Source organism: Capricornis sumatraensis, chromosome 16 (assembly GCF_032405125.1).
Source record: "Capricornis sumatraensis isolate serow.1 chromosome 16, serow.2, whole genome shotgun sequence".
In the NCBI taxonomy this organism is placed as follows: domain Eukaryota; kingdom Metazoa; phylum Chordata; class Mammalia; order Artiodactyla; family Bovidae; genus Capricornis; species Capricornis sumatraensis.
The window spans coordinates 10,788,493-10,806,841 of record NC_091084.1 but is presented as its reverse complement, the minus strand read 5'-3'; positions in this window follow the sequence as shown (position 1 = coordinate 10,806,841).

Genomic DNA, 18,349 nt, shown 5'->3' with positions numbered 1-18,349 from the left:
AGTCACTCAGAACTGTCCCACTCTTTTTGACCCCATGGACTGCAGCACGCCAAACTTTCCTGTCCACCACCAACTCCCAGAGCTTACTCAAACTCATGTCCATTGAGTTTGTGATGCCATCCAATCTTCTCATCCTCTGTCGTCCCTTTCTTCTCCTGCTTTCAATCTTTCCCATCATCAGGGTTTTTCCAAGGAGTCAGCTCTTTGCATCAGGTGGCAAAAATATTGGAGTTTCAGCTTCAACATCAGTCCTTCCAAGGAATACTCAAGACTGATTTCCTTTAGGATGGACTGGTTGGATCTCCTTGCAGTCCAAGGGACTCTCAAGAGTCTTCTCCAACACCACAGTACAAAAGCACCAGTTCTTGGATGCTCAGCTTTCTTTATGGTCCAACTCTCACATATCATACAGAACTACTGGAAAAACCATAGCTTTGGCTAGACGGACTTTAGTCAGACAAACCTAGACAGCGTATTAAAAAGCAGAAACATAACTTTGCTGACAAAGGTCAGTAAAGTCAAATCTATGGCTTTTCCAGTGGTTAGCTATTGATGTGAGAGTTGGACCATAAAGAAGGCTAAATGCTGAGACTGATGCTTTCAAACTGTGGATCTGAAGAAGACTCTTGAGGGCCTCTTGGACTGCAAGAAGATCAAACCAGTCAATCCTAAAGGGGCCTGGGAGAGTTATCTACTTACAATTTCAACCTACAATATCAGCAATTTGGTACGGTTAACACTAATACAAATTAGCATATCCATTTGACTGTTCTGGCAAATATAAAAATAATAATGTTTTAATTAAAATAATCAGGTAAATTTTTCTCACAAAAATACCTAAACTGATGAACAGTCCAGGGCACAGAGAAGCTCCGCTTCATGTGGTCAATCAGAGACCCGGGTTCTAATGATGCTTCTCTGTCGTTTCCCATCTCCACAGCTCAAAGCTGACTCAGTCACCACATCTGCACTCTAGCCTGTGGGAAGTGGAAAGAGGAAGTGGAGGTTTAGCAGCTCTATTTTGAGGACATGACCCAGAAGTTTTTCACATCAGTTCCACCCTCATGCACTGACCCAGAGAAGTCACATGCAACACATGGCTGTAAGTAATGCTGAAAATGGTCAACTCTAACTTGAGTCTGAGTGAACTTTGGGAGTTGGTGATGGACAGGGAGGCCTGGCATGCTGCAATTCATGGGGTTGCAAAGAGTTGGACACGACTGAGTGACTGAACTGAACTGAACTGAACTTGAGTATACACCAGGAAAAACACTGAGACTTCTAGTAGTAAAAGGAGGAATGGAAAATGGACAATTAATAGCTTCTATTATGACCTAATATTAGCTAAACAGAAATTGGGGGTATAAGTGGAGTAAGTCAATATAGAAATTGGAAAAAAGAAGAAAGGGGAAATAAAATATTTTAAGAGCATACAGGCACACTTCAGAGATATTGTCGGTTCAATCCCATATCACTACAATAAAGTGAGAATCACAAGAAAGCAAGTCATAGGGAGTTGGAGGGTTCCCAATGCATAAACAAGTTATGTTTATACTACCTACAGGTATTAGGTAGTATATTATTAATATTAAGTATGCAATAGCATTCTGTTGAAACAATGTATATACCTTAATTAAAATATACTTTACTGCTAAAAAATGCTAACAATTATCTAAGCCTTCAGTGAGTTGTAATATTTTGACTGATGCACAGTCTTGCCTCAATGTTGATGGCTGCTGACTGATCAAGGTGGTGATTGCTAAAGGTTAGACTACAAATATCTCATTTTTTAGTTTTTTCCTGAGATTGCAGGAATTCAGTCACACAGCCTAAACTTCTAGTTCTAGTTGTCTTGCTATTTCCACCACACCTCCCACCACTGAAGCCTTGAACCCTTCAAAGTCATCTATGAAGGCTGGAATCAACTTTTCCCAAAATCCTGTTAATGTTGATATTTTGACTTATTCTTCTGAATCAGAAATGTGCTTAGGATGGTGAATCCTTTCCAGAAAGTTTTCACTTTACTTTGCCCACATATAGCATTACTCCTTGATCCATGGATTATAGAATGAATGTTCTGTTAGCAGGCATGAAAACAACATGAATCTCATTATATATCTCCATAGGCACTCTTGGGTGACTGGGTACTTTGTAAATAAGCAGCAATATTTTTAAAGGAATCTCTTTTTCTGAGCACTAAATTTCAACACTGGGCTGTAAATATTCAGTGAACCATGTTGTGAGCAGATGTGCTGCCATCCAGGCTTTGTTGTTCTTTTACAGAGCAAGGGCAGAGTAGATTTAGCATAGTTCTTAAAGCCCCTAGGATTTTCAGAATAGTTAATGAGCATTGGCTTCAACCGAAAGTCAACAGCTGCCTTACTCCTTAACAGGAGAGTCAGTCTGCCTGTTGACTATTTGAAGCAAAACACTGACCTCTCTAGCTGTGAAAGTCCTAGATGGCACCTTCTTTCACTATAAGACCATCCTGTCCACATTGAAAATCTTCTGTTTAATGAAGCTACTTTCACTAATTTTTCTCAGCTAGATTTTCTGAGAAAAATCTACTGATTTTTCTATTTCTCAGAAAATCTATTTTCTGAGAAAAATCTACTTGTTGTAGCTTCGACATCAGCACATACTTCTTCACCTTGCACTTTTATGTAATGGAGATGGCTTCTTTCCTTAAACTTCATGAACTCTATCTTCTAGCTTCAAACTTTTCTTCTGCAGCTTCCTCAGAACTCTCAACCTTCATAAAGTTGAAGGGACTTGTCTTGGACTAGGCTTTGGCTGAAGGGAATGTTCTGGCTGGTTTGATCTGTCTAGAGTGCTAAAACTTTCTCCATGTTAGCAATAAGACTTTCACTTCCTTATCATTCACTGGAGTAGCACTTTTCATTTCCTTTAAGAGCTTTTCCTTTCACAACTTGGCTAACCATTTGGTGCAAGAGACCTGGCTTTCAGCCTGTCTCAGCTTTCAACGTGCCTTCCTCATTAAGCTTAATCATTTCCAGGTTTGGTTACAAGTGATTGTGTATGACTCTTCCTTTCATCTAAACACTTAGAGGTCCTTGTGGGGTTATTAGTTGACCTAATTTCAATACTGTTCTGTCTCAGGGAACAGGAAGGCCTGACGAGAGGGAAGGAGACAGAGGAAAAGCTGGCTGTTCAGTGGAGCAGTCAGAGCAATACAGCACTTATAAATTAAATTTTCAATCTTATAAGGGTACAGCTCATGATGACCACAAACAATACAATTGTAACATCAAAGATGTCCCCAAACAATACAATAGTAATATTAAAGATAATCATAAATAATGTAATAAGTAATTTTTAAAATGTAACATAGAAACATGAAGTGGTCATATGCTTTTGGAAATATGACACTGATAGATTTACTGGACCAGAGTTGTTACAAACCTTTTACATGCTAGGTGCTTTATTCCTAACTACCATCACAATTATTACTATTTCCACTTTACAGATAAGGAAGCTCAGGGTTAAAGACATTAAATATCTTGACTAGATATTGTTGTAAATAGTAAAGCCTAGTTTTAAATCTAAGTTCATCAATCTGATTTTCTTCATTAACCAACATTACACAGCAGCAGTTCTTGCACATTGCATGTTTCAGTGGTGGGATCACATGTCAAATGTAAAATGAGGGGAATTAATGATACTAGTTAAATATTACAAAAATTCAACCCCCATAATTTTTTAAATCCATGTAAATATGTTGAAATGTCTCTGAATATAATCTAAAATTGTAATCTTATTTTTTTACTGTATAATAGAAATAACTCCAGAAGGCATCAAGGTAAAAAATCTTGTCACCTTTTATGATCTTTTCTATGTCTGAAATGTCGGAGATTTATTAGTCTTGAAGTTGCTACTCTCACAGAGCTGAAAGTCTATTAGGGGAAAAAAGCAGTAAAAACTCCCTACAACACTAAGTGAAGAGTCCTCTAAACCAACAGAAAGGGTCACATGTAACCAGTGCCCAAGGATAGAGTGAGAAGCAGAGATACTTCATCAGAGACTAGAACCTCCACGACAATATCCAAAACATTGGTTTGTAGATTTATTCAGAAGAGACTTAAGCAGGATAAATTTACTGCATCATAGTATAAAGATGGGTCTAATTTTGGCCTAGCCAGCTATCTAGAAAGCAATCTTTATTTTTCTTCAAAAAGCTCATATCCATTTTAGAGCATAGGAAGCAAAGGCTCAGGCAATAAACTAATGCAAAAATAATTTTCTAAAACGTAGACTTCAGGGTCTTTGATCTTTGTAAGACTAATAGTTCACTTTCTACCTTAGGATATCTCAATAAATTAAATGAGGGCGGGATGATTTGGGAGAATGGCATTCTATCATGTATACTATCATGTAAGAATTGAATCGCCAGTCTATGTCTGACGCAGGATACAGCATGCTTGGGGCTGGTGCATGGGGATCACCCACAGAGATGTTATGGGGAGGGAGGTGGGAGGGGGTTTCATGTTTGGGAACACATGTAAGAATTAAAGATTTTAAAATTTAATAAAAAAAAACAAAAAGAAAAAAAAAATAAATAAATTAAATGAAGATTACTCTAGTGTTATGAATTAAAACTGTGGAGTAAAACCCAACTGGGTTGAATTCCTAGTTATACCTCAATTAAAGATGTGTAGCTTTTGGTAAATTACTGAACATCTTTAAGCTAGTTTTTCATACACAAAGTCCCTATCATTTTGGGTGGTGTGAGATTGAAATGAGATAATGGGGGGAAAATAGCACTGTGACTTATGATAACACAACCATAGCAGGAGGTGAAATCAAAAAGTTAAGTGAGATTTAGATCACAAAGGGTCATGTGGACTGTAGTAAGAATTTTTGAATTTGATTCTAGGTGTAATTGGGAGCCCTTAGTAAGATTTATCTCTAAGATACTTGAATGTTCTAGTTTTCTGTAATGCTATAATTTCTGTGACACTTTTGAAGGAGTGCAGGTCCAAGGGAAGTCAAATTGTTTCAGACTTTCTAACCACTATTATAGTTATTTAGCAGTTTTAGATGGCTACAGCATTTTCAGTTAGACTAAAAACTCCACTGAAACTGTCATTGGAATAAAACTCTGAGAAGAAATGTAGCTGCTGAGTATATATTGGAAGCTATTTTTCAATTACTTCAGAACCTCCCTTAGCCAAAGTTATGAAATGCCATATCTTAGAAAGAGAAATCTATGCTGTAACTCAACAGTCTACCTCTTTCTTTTTTTTTTCTCTCTATCTCTCTGTAAATATAATGATAATGAAATAGAAAAAATTCTGAGTGCCGAAGAATTGATGCTTTTGAGCTGTGGTATTGGACAACACTCTTGAGAGTCCCTGGACTCCAGAGATCAAACCAGTCCATCCTAAAGGAAATTAGTCCTGAATATTCATTTGAAGGACTGATGCTGAAGCTGAAGTTCCAATACTTTGGCCACCTGACGCAAAGAACTGACTCATTGGAAAAGACCCCAATGCTGAGAAAGATTGAAGGCGGGAGGAGAAGGAAATGACAGAGGATGAGATGATTGGATGGCATTACCAACTCGACAGACATGAGTTTAAGCAAGCTTCAAGAGTTAATGTTGGACAGGGAGGCTTGGCATGCTGCAGGCCATGGGATCACAAAGAGTGAGACATGACTGAGTTACTGAACTGAACTGAACTGAGAGGTCAGGATGAGGTTATGGCTAAAGAGATACAGTTGGGATTCATTATCATTTGTATGTGTATATGTTCAGTTGCTAAGTCATGTCCCAGTCTGCGACATGTAACCCACCAGGCTCCTCTGTCCATGGAATTTCTCAGGTAAGAATACTGTACTAAATAGCCATTTCCTTCTTCAAGAGATCTTCCAGACCCAGGGACTGAACTCACTTCTCCCGCATTCAGTTCAGTTCAGTTCAGTTCAGTCGCTCAGTCGTGTCCGACTCTTTGAGACCCCATGAATCACAGCACGCCAGGCCTCCCTGTCCATCACCATCTCCCGGGGTTCACTCAGACACATGTCCATCGAGTCCGTGATGCCATCCAGCCATCTCATCCTCAGTCATCCCCTTCTCCTCCTGCCCCCAATCCCTCCCAGGATCAGAGTGTTTTCCAGTGAGTCAAGTCTTTGCATGAGGTGGCCGAAGTACTGGAGCTTCAGCTTTAGCATCAGTCCTTCCAAAGAAATCCCAGGCTGATCTCCTTCAGAATGGACTGGTTGGATCTCCTTGCAGTCCAAGGGACCCTCAAGAGTCTTCTCCAACACCACAGTTCAAATGCATCAATTCTTCAGTGCTCAGCCTTCTTCACAGTCCAACTCTTACATCCATACATGACCATAGGAAAAACCATAGCCTTGACTAGACGGACCTTAGTCGGCAAAGTAATGTCTCTGATTTTGAATATGCTATCTAGGTTGGACATAACTTTTCTTCTAAGGAGTAAGCGTCTTTTAATTTCGTGCCTGCAGTCACCATCTGCAGTGAGTTTGGAGCCCCCAAAAATAAAGTCTGACACTGTTTCCATTGTTTCTCCATCTATTTCCCATGAAGTGATGGGACCGGATGCCATGATCTTCGTTTTCTGAATGTTGAGCTTTAAGCCAACTTTTTCACTCTCCACTTTCACTTTCATCAAGAGGCTTTTTAGTTCCTCTTCACTTTCTGCCATAAGGGTGGTGTCATCTGCATATCTGAGGTTATTGATATTTCTCCTGGCAATCTTGATTCCAGCTTGTGTTTCTTCCAGCCCAGCATTTCTCATAATGTACGCTGCATATAAGTTAAATAAGCAGGGTGACAATATATAGCCTTGATGCACTCCTTTTCCTATTTGGAACCAGTCTGTTGTTCCATGTCCAGTTCTAACTGTTGCTTCCTGACCTGCATACAGATTTCTCAACAGGCAGGATAGGTGGTCTGGTATTCCCATCTCTTTCAGAATTTTCCACAGTTTATTGTGATCCACACAGTCAAAGGCTTTGACATAGTCAATAAAGCAGAAATAGATGTTTTTCTGGAACTCCCTTCCTTTTTCAATGATCCAGTGGATGTTGGGAATTTGATCTCTGGTTCCTTTGCCTTTTCTAAAACCAGCTTGAACATCAGGAAGTTCACGGTTCATGTATTGCTGAAGCCTGTCTTGGAGAATTTGGGGCATTACTTTACTAGCATGTGAGATGAGTGCAACTGTGTGGTAGTTTGAGCATTCTTTTGCATTGTCTTTCTTTGGAATTGGAATGAATACTGGCCTTTTCCAGTCCTGTGGCCACTGCTGAGCTTTCCAAATTTGCTGGCATATTGAGTATAGCACTTTCACAAGCATCATCTTTCAGGATTTGAAACAGCTCCATTGTAATTCCATCACCTCCACTAGCTTTGTTCGTAGTGATGCTTTCTAAGGCCCACTTGACTTCACATTCCAAGATGTCTGGCTCTAGATTAGTGATCACATCATCATGTTTATCTGGGTCGTGAAGATCTTTTTTGTATAGTTCTTCCATGTATTCTTGCCACCTCTTCTTAATATCTTTTGCTTCTGTTAGGTCCATACAATTTCTGTCCTTTATCAAGCCCATCTTTGCATAAAATGTTCCCTTGGTATCTCTAATTTTCTTGAAGAGATCTCTAGTCTTTCCCATTCTGTTGTTTTCCTCTATTTCTTTGCATTGATCTCTGAAGAAGGCTTTATCTCTTCTTGCTATTCTTTGGAACTCTGCATTCAGATGCTTATATCTTTCCCTTTCTCCTTTGCTTTTTGCCTCTCTTCTTTTCTCAGCTATTTGAAAGGCCTCCCCAGACAGCCATTTTGCTTTTTTGCATTTCTTTTATATGGGGGTGGTCTTGATCCCAGTTTCCTGTACAATGTCACAAACCTCATTCCATAGTTCATCAGGCACTCTATCTATCAAATCTAGGCCCTTAAATCTATTTCTCACTTCCACTGTATAATCATAAGGGATTTCATTTAGGTCATACCTGAATGGTCTAGTGGTTTTCCCTACTTTCTTCAATTTAAGTATGAATTTGGCAATAAGAAGTTCATGATCTGAGCCACAGTTCAGTTCCTGGTCTTGTTTTTGTTGACTGTATAGAGCTTCTCCATCTTTGGCTGCAAAGAATATAATCAATCTGATTTTGGTGTTGACAATCTGGTGTTGTCCATGTGTAGAGTCTTCGCTTGTGTTGTTAGAAGAGGGTGTTTGCTATGACCAGTGCATTTTCTTGGCAAAACTCTATTAGTCTTTGCCCTGCTTCATTCCGCATTCCAAGGCCAAATTTGCCTGTTACTCCAGGTGTTTCTTGACTTCCTACTTTTGCATTCCAATCCCCTATAATGAAAAAGACATCTTTTTTGGGTGTTAGTTCTAAAAGGTCTTGTAGGTCTTCATAGAACCATTCAACTTCAGTTCCTTCAGCGTTACTGATTGGGGCATAGACTTGGATAACTATGATATTGAATGGTTTGCTTTGGAAATGAACAGACATCATTCTGTCGTTTTTGAGATAGCATCCAAGTACTGCATTTCGGACTCTTGTTGACCATGATGGCTACTCCACTTCCTCTGAGGGAATCCTGCCCATAGTAGTAGATGTAATGGTCATCTGAGTTAAATTCACCCATTCCTGTCCATTTTAGTTCACTGATTCCTAGAATGTTGACGTTCACCCTTGCCGTCTCTTGTTTGACCACTTCCAATTTGCCTTGATTCATGGACCTGACATTCCAGGTTCCTATGCAATATTGCTCTTTACAGCATCCAACCTAGCTTCTATCACCAGTCACATCCACAACTGGTTGTTGTTTTTGCTTTGGCTTCATCCCTTCATTCTTTCTGGAGTTATTTCTCCACTGATCTCCAGTAACATATTGGGCACCTAATGACCTGGGGAGTTCCTCTTTTGGTATCCTATCATTTTGCCTTTTCCTACTGTTCATGGGGTTCTCAAGGCAAGAATACTGAAGCGGCTTGCATTCTCTTCTCCAGTGGACCACATTCTTTGTCCTCACTGTCATTTGGACAGGATTATATCTACAGTTTTGGATAGAATTGCCTGCAGAAAAAGTCAGACGAAGAAAAGACTGGATGGAAGAGAGCAACAAATTCTGAGGTTCTCCCATATATAGACATAGGACAAAAGCAACAAACAACAACAAAAGTGAAGAAGTAGACAGTGAAAGAGGCAGAAAACCGACTTGAAACATTAATCATAGCACCCTGCTTATGCTACAGCAAGCAACATTTACACAGACCTGATCATGTAAATCTTATTGTTGTCAACAGTGAGAATCAGCTTCTAGAATATTTTGGCTGTGGTTGCAAAGCAGAAGATATAGATTATTCTTCTTGAAATTTTAAATGTAGAATTATAGCAAGCAGAAAGTGGGAGATGATTAGGAAAAGAAGAGAGAGAAGAAAGTGTGAGAGGAAAGTGTGAGAGAGTCCACTTTATTTACAAAGTGTAAATCAATTAAATAGTGCCGAAACAGAGTGTGCAAGCTATTTTGAAATGTTGATGTAACTAGCAGAACTGTAACTTAGAAAAATTTAAAACCCTTCAAGTGGACAAAAAGGTAGCTATAAAAATAGGGGACTGTTCTTTTGCTTTTTTAATCCTTCCACACTATGATTTTTTAAATTATATGCAGGTTTTATCTGAAGTAAGTAAAATTTTTAATTTAGATAGTGATTCCAAAGGCAGTGGCAGATGTGTGATGGGGGGAGGAATAAAATTAAATTAAATTTATAAGGTTGATATTCAGACTCAGACATTCTACTACTAGTAATATTCTCTAAAGGAAATTTCAGAAACAGGACAAAGATTTATGTTCAAGAACATTTGCTGCAGTCTTAATTATTATAGTAAAAAGTTGGGAACTACCTACATAATAAATATTTGGAGATGATTTAAATAAATTATAGTTTGCCCATACAATAGAATATTAAACAGTCACTAAATCATATTTTAGATTGTTTGGAAACTTATGTAATATTCATATCACATTATTAATATAAGTAAAAATAAAGGATTAAAAAACTGTGTGTGCACATATGTATGCATGCACATGTGCCCAGAATCAGATGCCTAGTAAATATATAGTTCAAGACAGGCACCAACATTTTTGTACAAAACTGAAACTTTATGACCAACAGACCCTCTCTAAGAGATTTTATAAATGTGTACTTCTAAATGAAAGATTATAATTCTAAGAAGAATGTATAAGATAGAAATGAAGTGGGGAAGAAAAAAAACTTAAATATGTGAGTAAATCCAAATGAACATTGATAGTTTGCTTTAAAACAAAGGAACTAAAATTCTAGTGATAAAAATGTACAGTTTGGAAGAAAAAGATGAGTTACAATGTTTTAAGTCCTATGGGAAGAAGGTTAAATTATTAGACATTTTAATATATTATACTAAAATGTTTAATCTAATTGATGAAACAATATACAGAATTTATTGCTTCCAAAATAGTTTAGGGGGGAAAATGGGATAAGGAAGAAGCAACTACTTGGTCTTTTAAAAAATCAGGGAAAATAAGAATAATGTAGACAAGTAGAAGAAAAATATCAGAACTAAAGTACAAAACAAAATGGTAAAATTTAATAGAAATGTCTTGAATCATAAAAATATATTTGTACTAGACTCAAGAATTAAAAGACAAAATTGTGAGACTGGATATATTTAAAATCCAGCTAAAACCCATCTGTGAGGAAAAAACAAAACAAAACATGGTGCCTCTATTCTAGTAGGAAAGTCATGAAACTGAGTTGAATCCCCAGGTCTTAATATCATCTAAGACTATTTCCAAAAACTCTCAAGACGATTTTCCTTTCCCCAGCCTGGCTACCTAAGAAGCTGACTAGATCCTATGAAAGGCTGGGAGAATCACAACTATATACACTTGCTTGATGTTGTACAATCTTTCTTCACAGAATGTGCTCACTGGCATACATACTCTATGGTTCTGATTGCGAAAACTGGCTCAGGTGTGGAAAGTGTTCAAGAAGTCATGATTTACCACTAGGAAGGCTGACCTCAACAGTCTATTCATCCCTTCTTGATCTCTTTTTGATTACACACATTAAGCAGTACACATGTTGCTTCTGAGCCTGTCTTGTGTCTAGGGAAACCATATTCTCTGTGTTATATCCATGTATCCCTCAAGTTCAGTTCAGTTCAATTCAATTGCTCAGTCATGTCTGACTCTGCAACCCCATGGACTGCAAAAGTCAAGTTTCCTTGTCCATCATCATCTTCCAGGGCTTGCTCAAACTCATGTCCATCGAGTCAGTGATGCCATTCAACCATCTTGTCCTCTGTCATCCCCTTCTCCTGCCTTCAATCTTTCCCAGCATTAGGGTCTTTTCCAGTGAGTCAGTTCTTGGCATGAGGTGCCCAAAATATCGGAGCTTCAACTTAAACATCAGTCCTTCCAGTGAATATTCAGGATTGATTTCCTTTAGGATTAACTGGTTGGATCTCCTTGCAGTCCAAAGGGTTCTCAAGAGTCTACTCCAACACCACAGTTCAAAAGCATCAACTTTTCAGTACCCAGCTTTGTTTATGGTCCAACTCTCATATTCATACTTGACTACTGGAAAAACCATAGCTTTGACTAGATGGACCTTTGTCAGCAAAGTAATGTCTCTGATTTTTAATATGCTGTCTAGGTTGGTCATAGCTTTTCTTCCAAGGAGTAAGCGTCTTTTAATTTCCTGCCTGCAGTCACCATCTGCAGTGAGTTTGGAGCCCCCACAAAATAAAGTCTGTCACTGTTTCCACTGTTTCCTCATCTATTTGCTATGAAGTTGTGGGACCAGACTCCATGATCTTAGCTTTTTGAATGTTGAGTTTTAAGCCAGCTTTTTCACTCTCCTCTTTCACTTTCATCACATGATCAATGCAAAGAAATAGAGGAAAACAATAGAATGGGGAAGACTAGACATCACTTGAAGAAAATTAGAGATTCCAAGGGAATATTTCATGCAAAGATGGGCACAAAAAGAGACAGGAACAATATCCGTCAATTTAGGACCCCCTAATTCTCAATCTAACCTGCTGCCCATTACTGTAATTAGGCCCACCCTGATTATGAAAATGGAGTGTTACCACCCATCCTCTACTATTACAAAGTCCTATCACCCCCACATTGTTACTAAGGAACCCACTATTGTAATAGCATCTCTTATGACTTGATCTGTTTCAAAGCCTTTCAACATTGTGTTTTCCTTCTTGCTAGCACATTCCTTATCACCATGGAAAATGAAACGGCTTTGGATCCTCTTAAGGAATACTGTCAGCTAATGAGTTCAATTGAGCATAACTATTGTTCCAAGTGTTTTGATTGCTTCCTCCTCAGTTATCTGTGGCAGTTCTGGCATCTCTATCTCATTTATGAGAATTACTACTTTATATAAGAATTCAAAAGCCATCTCAGCAACATCCTAAAGCAATCACTCAGGGTCAAAGGCATGATATTAAATCCTGTGCTAGAGCAGAGTGTTTCTATATGGACATTCTCCCCTTAGCCAACTTTACATTCTGTCTCAGTGATCCACCACCCTCAGGGTTAATTCCTTATTCCTGCTAGTTTATATTAACCAGGTACTGTAATTATTTTGGTGTATAATCTCTCTCCCTTAGCAGTCCCAGCATTTATCTGTTGGGTTGGCCAAAGGGTACATCTTTTTTTCTTTTCTGTAGGATGGCTTCAGTAGTATTTAGTTGTCTTAAACTTCATTTGAAACGATTTTATTGCATCACATTTTGACAGCTATCATATCAGCATACATTTAAAAAACTTACCAAAATTGGTGAATTTTTGTGCAGTCACTTCAGTATTGAAGATGAAAAGGAAAAAAGCAACATTTTCTGCATATTATGCTTTATTAGTCAATAAAGGTAAAAACACAAAAAGAGGTTTGTGCAGTGTGAAGAAGGTGCTGTGATGGAATGAACATGTCAAAAGTGGTTTATAAAGTTTTGTGCTTGAGATTTCTAGTTGGATGATGTTCCACAGCCCAGTAGACAAGTTCAAGTTAGCAGTGATTAAATCAAGACATTAATTGAGAACAATCAGTATACCACATGGGAGATGGTCGACATACTCAAAATACACAAATCAAGTGTTGAAAATCATTTGCACCAGCTTGGTTATGTTAATCACTTTGATGTTTGTGTTCCATATAAGTTAAGCAAAAAACCTTTTTAAATGTATTTCTGTATGTGTTTCTTTACTTAAATGCTATGAAAACATTCAGTTTTTAAAACAAATTATGATGGGAAGTGAAAAATAGATATTGTATAATAATGTGGAACATGAGAGATCATGGGCAAGCAAAATGAACCACCACTAACCACATCAAATAGGCCAGTCTTCATCCAAAGAAGATAATGTTGTGTATACGGTGGCATTGGAAGGGAGTCCTCTACTATGAGCTCCCTCCTCCAGAAATGTTGTTGTTGTTATTTAGTGTCTAAGTCATGTTCAACTCTTTGGCAACACAATAGACTGTAGCCTGCCAGGCTCCTCTGCCCATGGGATTTCCCAGGCAGGAATATTGGGGTGGATTGTCATTTCCTTCTCCTTGGGATCTTCCAGACCAAATGATTAATTCTAACAAGTACTCCCCTCAATTAGGCCAAATAAAAGCATTATTCACTGAAAGGTATCTGGAATTAATCAATAGAAAATGCATAATCTGCATGTTTATTTGATGACCAGGCAAAAATTGTTACAGCTTGGCTGGGAAGTTCTGATTCATCCACTGTATTCACCAGATATTGCACCTTTGGAAGGCCATTTATTTTGGTTTTTATGAAATTCTCTTAATGGAAAAAAATTCAAATTCCCTGAAAGGTTGTAAAAGTCACCTGGAAAAGTTCTTTGCTCAAAAAGATAAAAAAATTTGGGGAAGATGGAATTATGAAGTTGCCTGAAAAATGGCAGAATATATGGAACAAAATGGTGAATATGTTGTTCAATACAATTCTTCATAAAAATGAAAAATGTGTCTTTTATTCTCTTTAAAAACTGAATGAACTTGTTGGCCAACCAAATAATTAGTTTATGCTAACATTTGGCATAACTTGTTGTCTAGTGGTCAGAAGTGATCAGTTCCTAAGGAGAAGTGAAATTGTCGTTCAAGGTATTGACCTCTTATGAGACACTGTACGGTCTTCAAGCAGGGGAGAGGGCTGTTTATTTCACAGGGATGGGTGGACCACTTTTATAGGTCAAAGGATTCAGGAGCATTTAGGGATTCAAGGTTTCCTAGTGCATTGATTCAGATATCCAAACTGTCAGATCCCACTTTTTCCCTACCAGTTTTAACAAGTTTCTCTGATTTTGGCATAAGAGCCATCTCTGAAGTACTGACACTTTACATATCTACAACTTTTAGAAGAAAATATAGATTATCTCTGGGCTTCCCGGGTGGCTCAGTGGTAAAGTATCCACCTGCCAAGGCAGGAGACTTGGGTTGGATCCCTGGGTCAGGAAGATACCCTGGAGTTGTAAATGGCAATCCACTCCAGTATTCTTGCTTGAAAATCCCACGGACAGCAGAGCCTTGCAGGCTATAGTCCATTAAGTCACAAAGAGTTGGATGTGACTGAGTGACTGAGCATGCACGTGTAGATTATCTCTATAACTAGGTATAGATTTCTTAACATGACACACAGAAAAACCAACCATAAAAGAACTAATTGAAAATTAAGATGTTTCATTCTTGAAAACACAATATGATAGCTTAAAACCGTATTACTAACTGACAACATATTTGCCCTATATGTACCTCAAAATGATTAATATTTAAAACATATGTACAAATTAAAGAGGCAAGAGAAGAATGAGTGAAACCATGAACAAATATTTAGCATAACAGGAAACATGAATGGCCAGTAAACATTGAAAAAACACTCAATGCCAGTCATAATTAAGGAAACACAAAATAAAATCATAATGTAATAGCATTTTATGCTCACCAAATTAGCAAAGTTGCAATATCTGACAATATCAAGTATTGGAAAGGATATGGATCTATAAAAATGCCCATATTTTACTAAAGAGAGAGTATATTGGTACAACTACTTTGAAACTTTACTGTATCTTGTGTCAAGAAGTAGCTACAAGACATACCTACACTAGTACAATATGACCTAGCAATTTCGTTTTAAAAAATATACCCTTGAAGGTTACTTTAAAAATTGCAAATTAGTTAATTAATAAATTGCAAATCAGGCTAATAGGTGGTTTCTTGTGTGTGATCAGCAGGAAAGCAGCATCAGGATCACCTAGAACCTGATCAAAGTTGTATTGTGAAAAATACAACTCCTTGAGCTGCTGGAATAGAAACTTTGGAGAAACTCCCAGAAATTTGTGTTTTAACAAGCCCTTAAAATAATTCTGATAAATGCTAAAGTATGAAAAAAATGAAGAAAGTAGGGAAAACCACCAAATCCCTTAAGATTATACAGTGGAAGTGACAAAGAGATTCCAGAGATTAGATCTGGTAGACAGAATGCCTGAAGAACTATGGACAGAGGTTCATAACATTGTACAGGAGGTGGTTATCAAAACCATCCATCCCCAAGAAAAGAAATGCAAAAAGACAAAATGATTGTCTCAGGATGCCTTAAAAATAGCTGAGAAAAGAAGAGGAGGAAAAAAAAAAGAAAAAAGAAATGAAAGGCAAAGGAGAAAAAAGAAAGATATGTCCATCTGAATGCAAAGTTCCAAAGAATAGCAAGGAGAGATAAGAAACATTTCGTCAGTGATCAATGCAAAGAAATAGAGGAAAACAGTAGAATGGGAAAGATGAGAGATCTCTTTAAGAAAATTAGAGATATCAAGGGAATATTTCATTCAAAGGTGGGCACAATAAAGGAGAGAAATGGTATGTACCTAAGAATACACAGAAGAACTGTACAAAAAGATCTTAATAACCCATATAATCACAATAGTGTGATCACTCACCTAGAGCCAGATATCCCGGAATGCAAAGTCAAGTGGGCCTTAGGAAGCATCACTATGAACAAAGCTAGTGGAGGTGATGGACTCCCATCTTAGCTATTTCAATTCCTGAAAGATGATGCTGTGAAAGTGCTGAACTCAAAATGTCAGCACATTTGGGAAACTCAGCAGTGGCCACAGGACGGGAAAAGGTTAGTTTTCACTCCAATCCCAAAGAAAGGTAATCTCAAAGAGTGCTCAAACTACTGTGCAATTGCACTAATTTCACATGATAGCACAAATTAATGCTCAAAATTCTCCAAGCTAGGCTTCAACCGAATGGAATCAAGAACTTCCAGATGTTCAAGTTGGATTTAGAAAAGGCAGAAGTACCAGAGATCAAATTGCTAACATTCATTGGATCATTTAAAAAGACAAGAGAATTCCAGGAAAACATTTACTTCTGTTTTATTGACTATGCCAAAGCCTTTGACTGTGTGGATCATAGCAAACTTTGTGATGTTCTAAGAGATGGGAATAGCAGACCACCTTATCTGTCTCCTGAGAAACGTGTATGCAGTTTAAGAAGCTACAGTTAGAATTGGACATGGAACAACAGACTGGTTCCAAATTGGGAAAGGAGTATGTCAAGGTTGTATATTGTCACCCTACTTATTTAACTTATATGCGGAGTGCATCATGCGAAAACCAGGCTGGATGAAGCACAAGCTGGAATCAACATTTCTGGGAGAAGTATCAATAACCTCAGATACACAGATGACACCACCCTTATGGCAGAACATGAAGAGGAATTGAAGTGCCTCTTGATGAAAGTGAAAGAGGATAGTGCAAAAACTGGCTTAAAACTCAGCGCTCAAAAAATTTAAGATCATGGCATTTGGTCCCATCACTTCATGGCAAATAGATGAGGAGACAATGGAAACAGTGAAAGACTTCATTTTCTTAGGCTTCAAAATCACTGCACACAGTGACTGCAGCCACGAATTAAGAGACGCTTTCTCCTTGGAAGAAAAATATGAACAACAGATAGCATGTTAAAAAGCAGAGACATTACTTTGCCAACAATGTCTTCATAGTCAAAGCTATGATTTTCCCAGTAGTCATGTATGGATATGAGACTTGGACCATAAAGAAGGCTGAGCAGCAAAGAATCGATGCTTTTAAACTGTGGTGTTAGAAAAGACTCTTGAGAGTCCCTTGGTCAGCAAAAAGATCAAACCAGTCAATCCGAAAGGAAATCAACCCTGAATATTCATTGGAAGGACTGAAGCTGAAGTTCCAATACTTTGGTCACCTAATGTGCAGAGTTGACACTCATTTGAGAGGACCTTGATCCTGAGAAAGATTGAAGGCAGGAGCAGAAAGGGATGATATAGGATATGATGGTTGGATTGCATCACCAAATCAATGGACATGAGTTTGAGCAAGCTCCGGGAGATGGTGAAAGACAGGAAACCCTGGTGTGCTGCAGTCCATCAGGTTACAAAGAGTCTGACACAACTAAGTGACTGAACAACAACAATGAAAAAAAAAAAAAAACACAGATCTAGTGTTAAACCCAGCTTTTTTAAAAAATAAAATATACTAGATTTCACTAGAACAGAGTAAATTAGAAAAGAAAATATCAGATTGTGTTGCAAGGGTAAACATAATAATTGTTTCATTAAAGTGTTGTTTTAGTTATCTGTATGCATACATTTGAAGCATGTGTGTTTGTGCGTGTTTGTAATGAGTCAAACTGCAGCATGTATTTCTTACTGTGGATAATAGCCAACAGTATTTGAGAAATACTGATAAACTTTTAGACATATGAAGAAGGAAACATTTTCCAAGATGTTTCTATCAGTATTGTTTATAGTAGCAAAACAATGATATAAAATTTAAGACAGGCAAAATAAGTTTCTTGAGTAATCATACAAATTTTGTGAGATTATAAAGGAAAAAAAGGGAATCCATATGTGTATGAAATGCGTGTATCAGATCATTACATTGTACACTTAAAATTGTGGTCTGGGAATACCAAACCATTTTATCAGCCTCCTGCAAAGCCTACTGACATGTTATATACCAATAATTCTTTATTAAGCTAAAAAAACTAGAGTCCTTGACATGAAATTCAAGATAATGATTATTTCTGAAGCATAGAGAAGGAGTACATTTGGGTAAAACTGAATAGGAAACTTCAAGGATATTGCAAGCATTCTATTTTTTTTTACACAAATTAGCAGATACTCTTTATTATTCTTTTTCCTTTATTATTCTTTAATCATGCACATTTTATAAACTTTTCTATATGTAGTATTTTTCATGATAAAATATTTAAATATATATAGGTACATACAAATAGA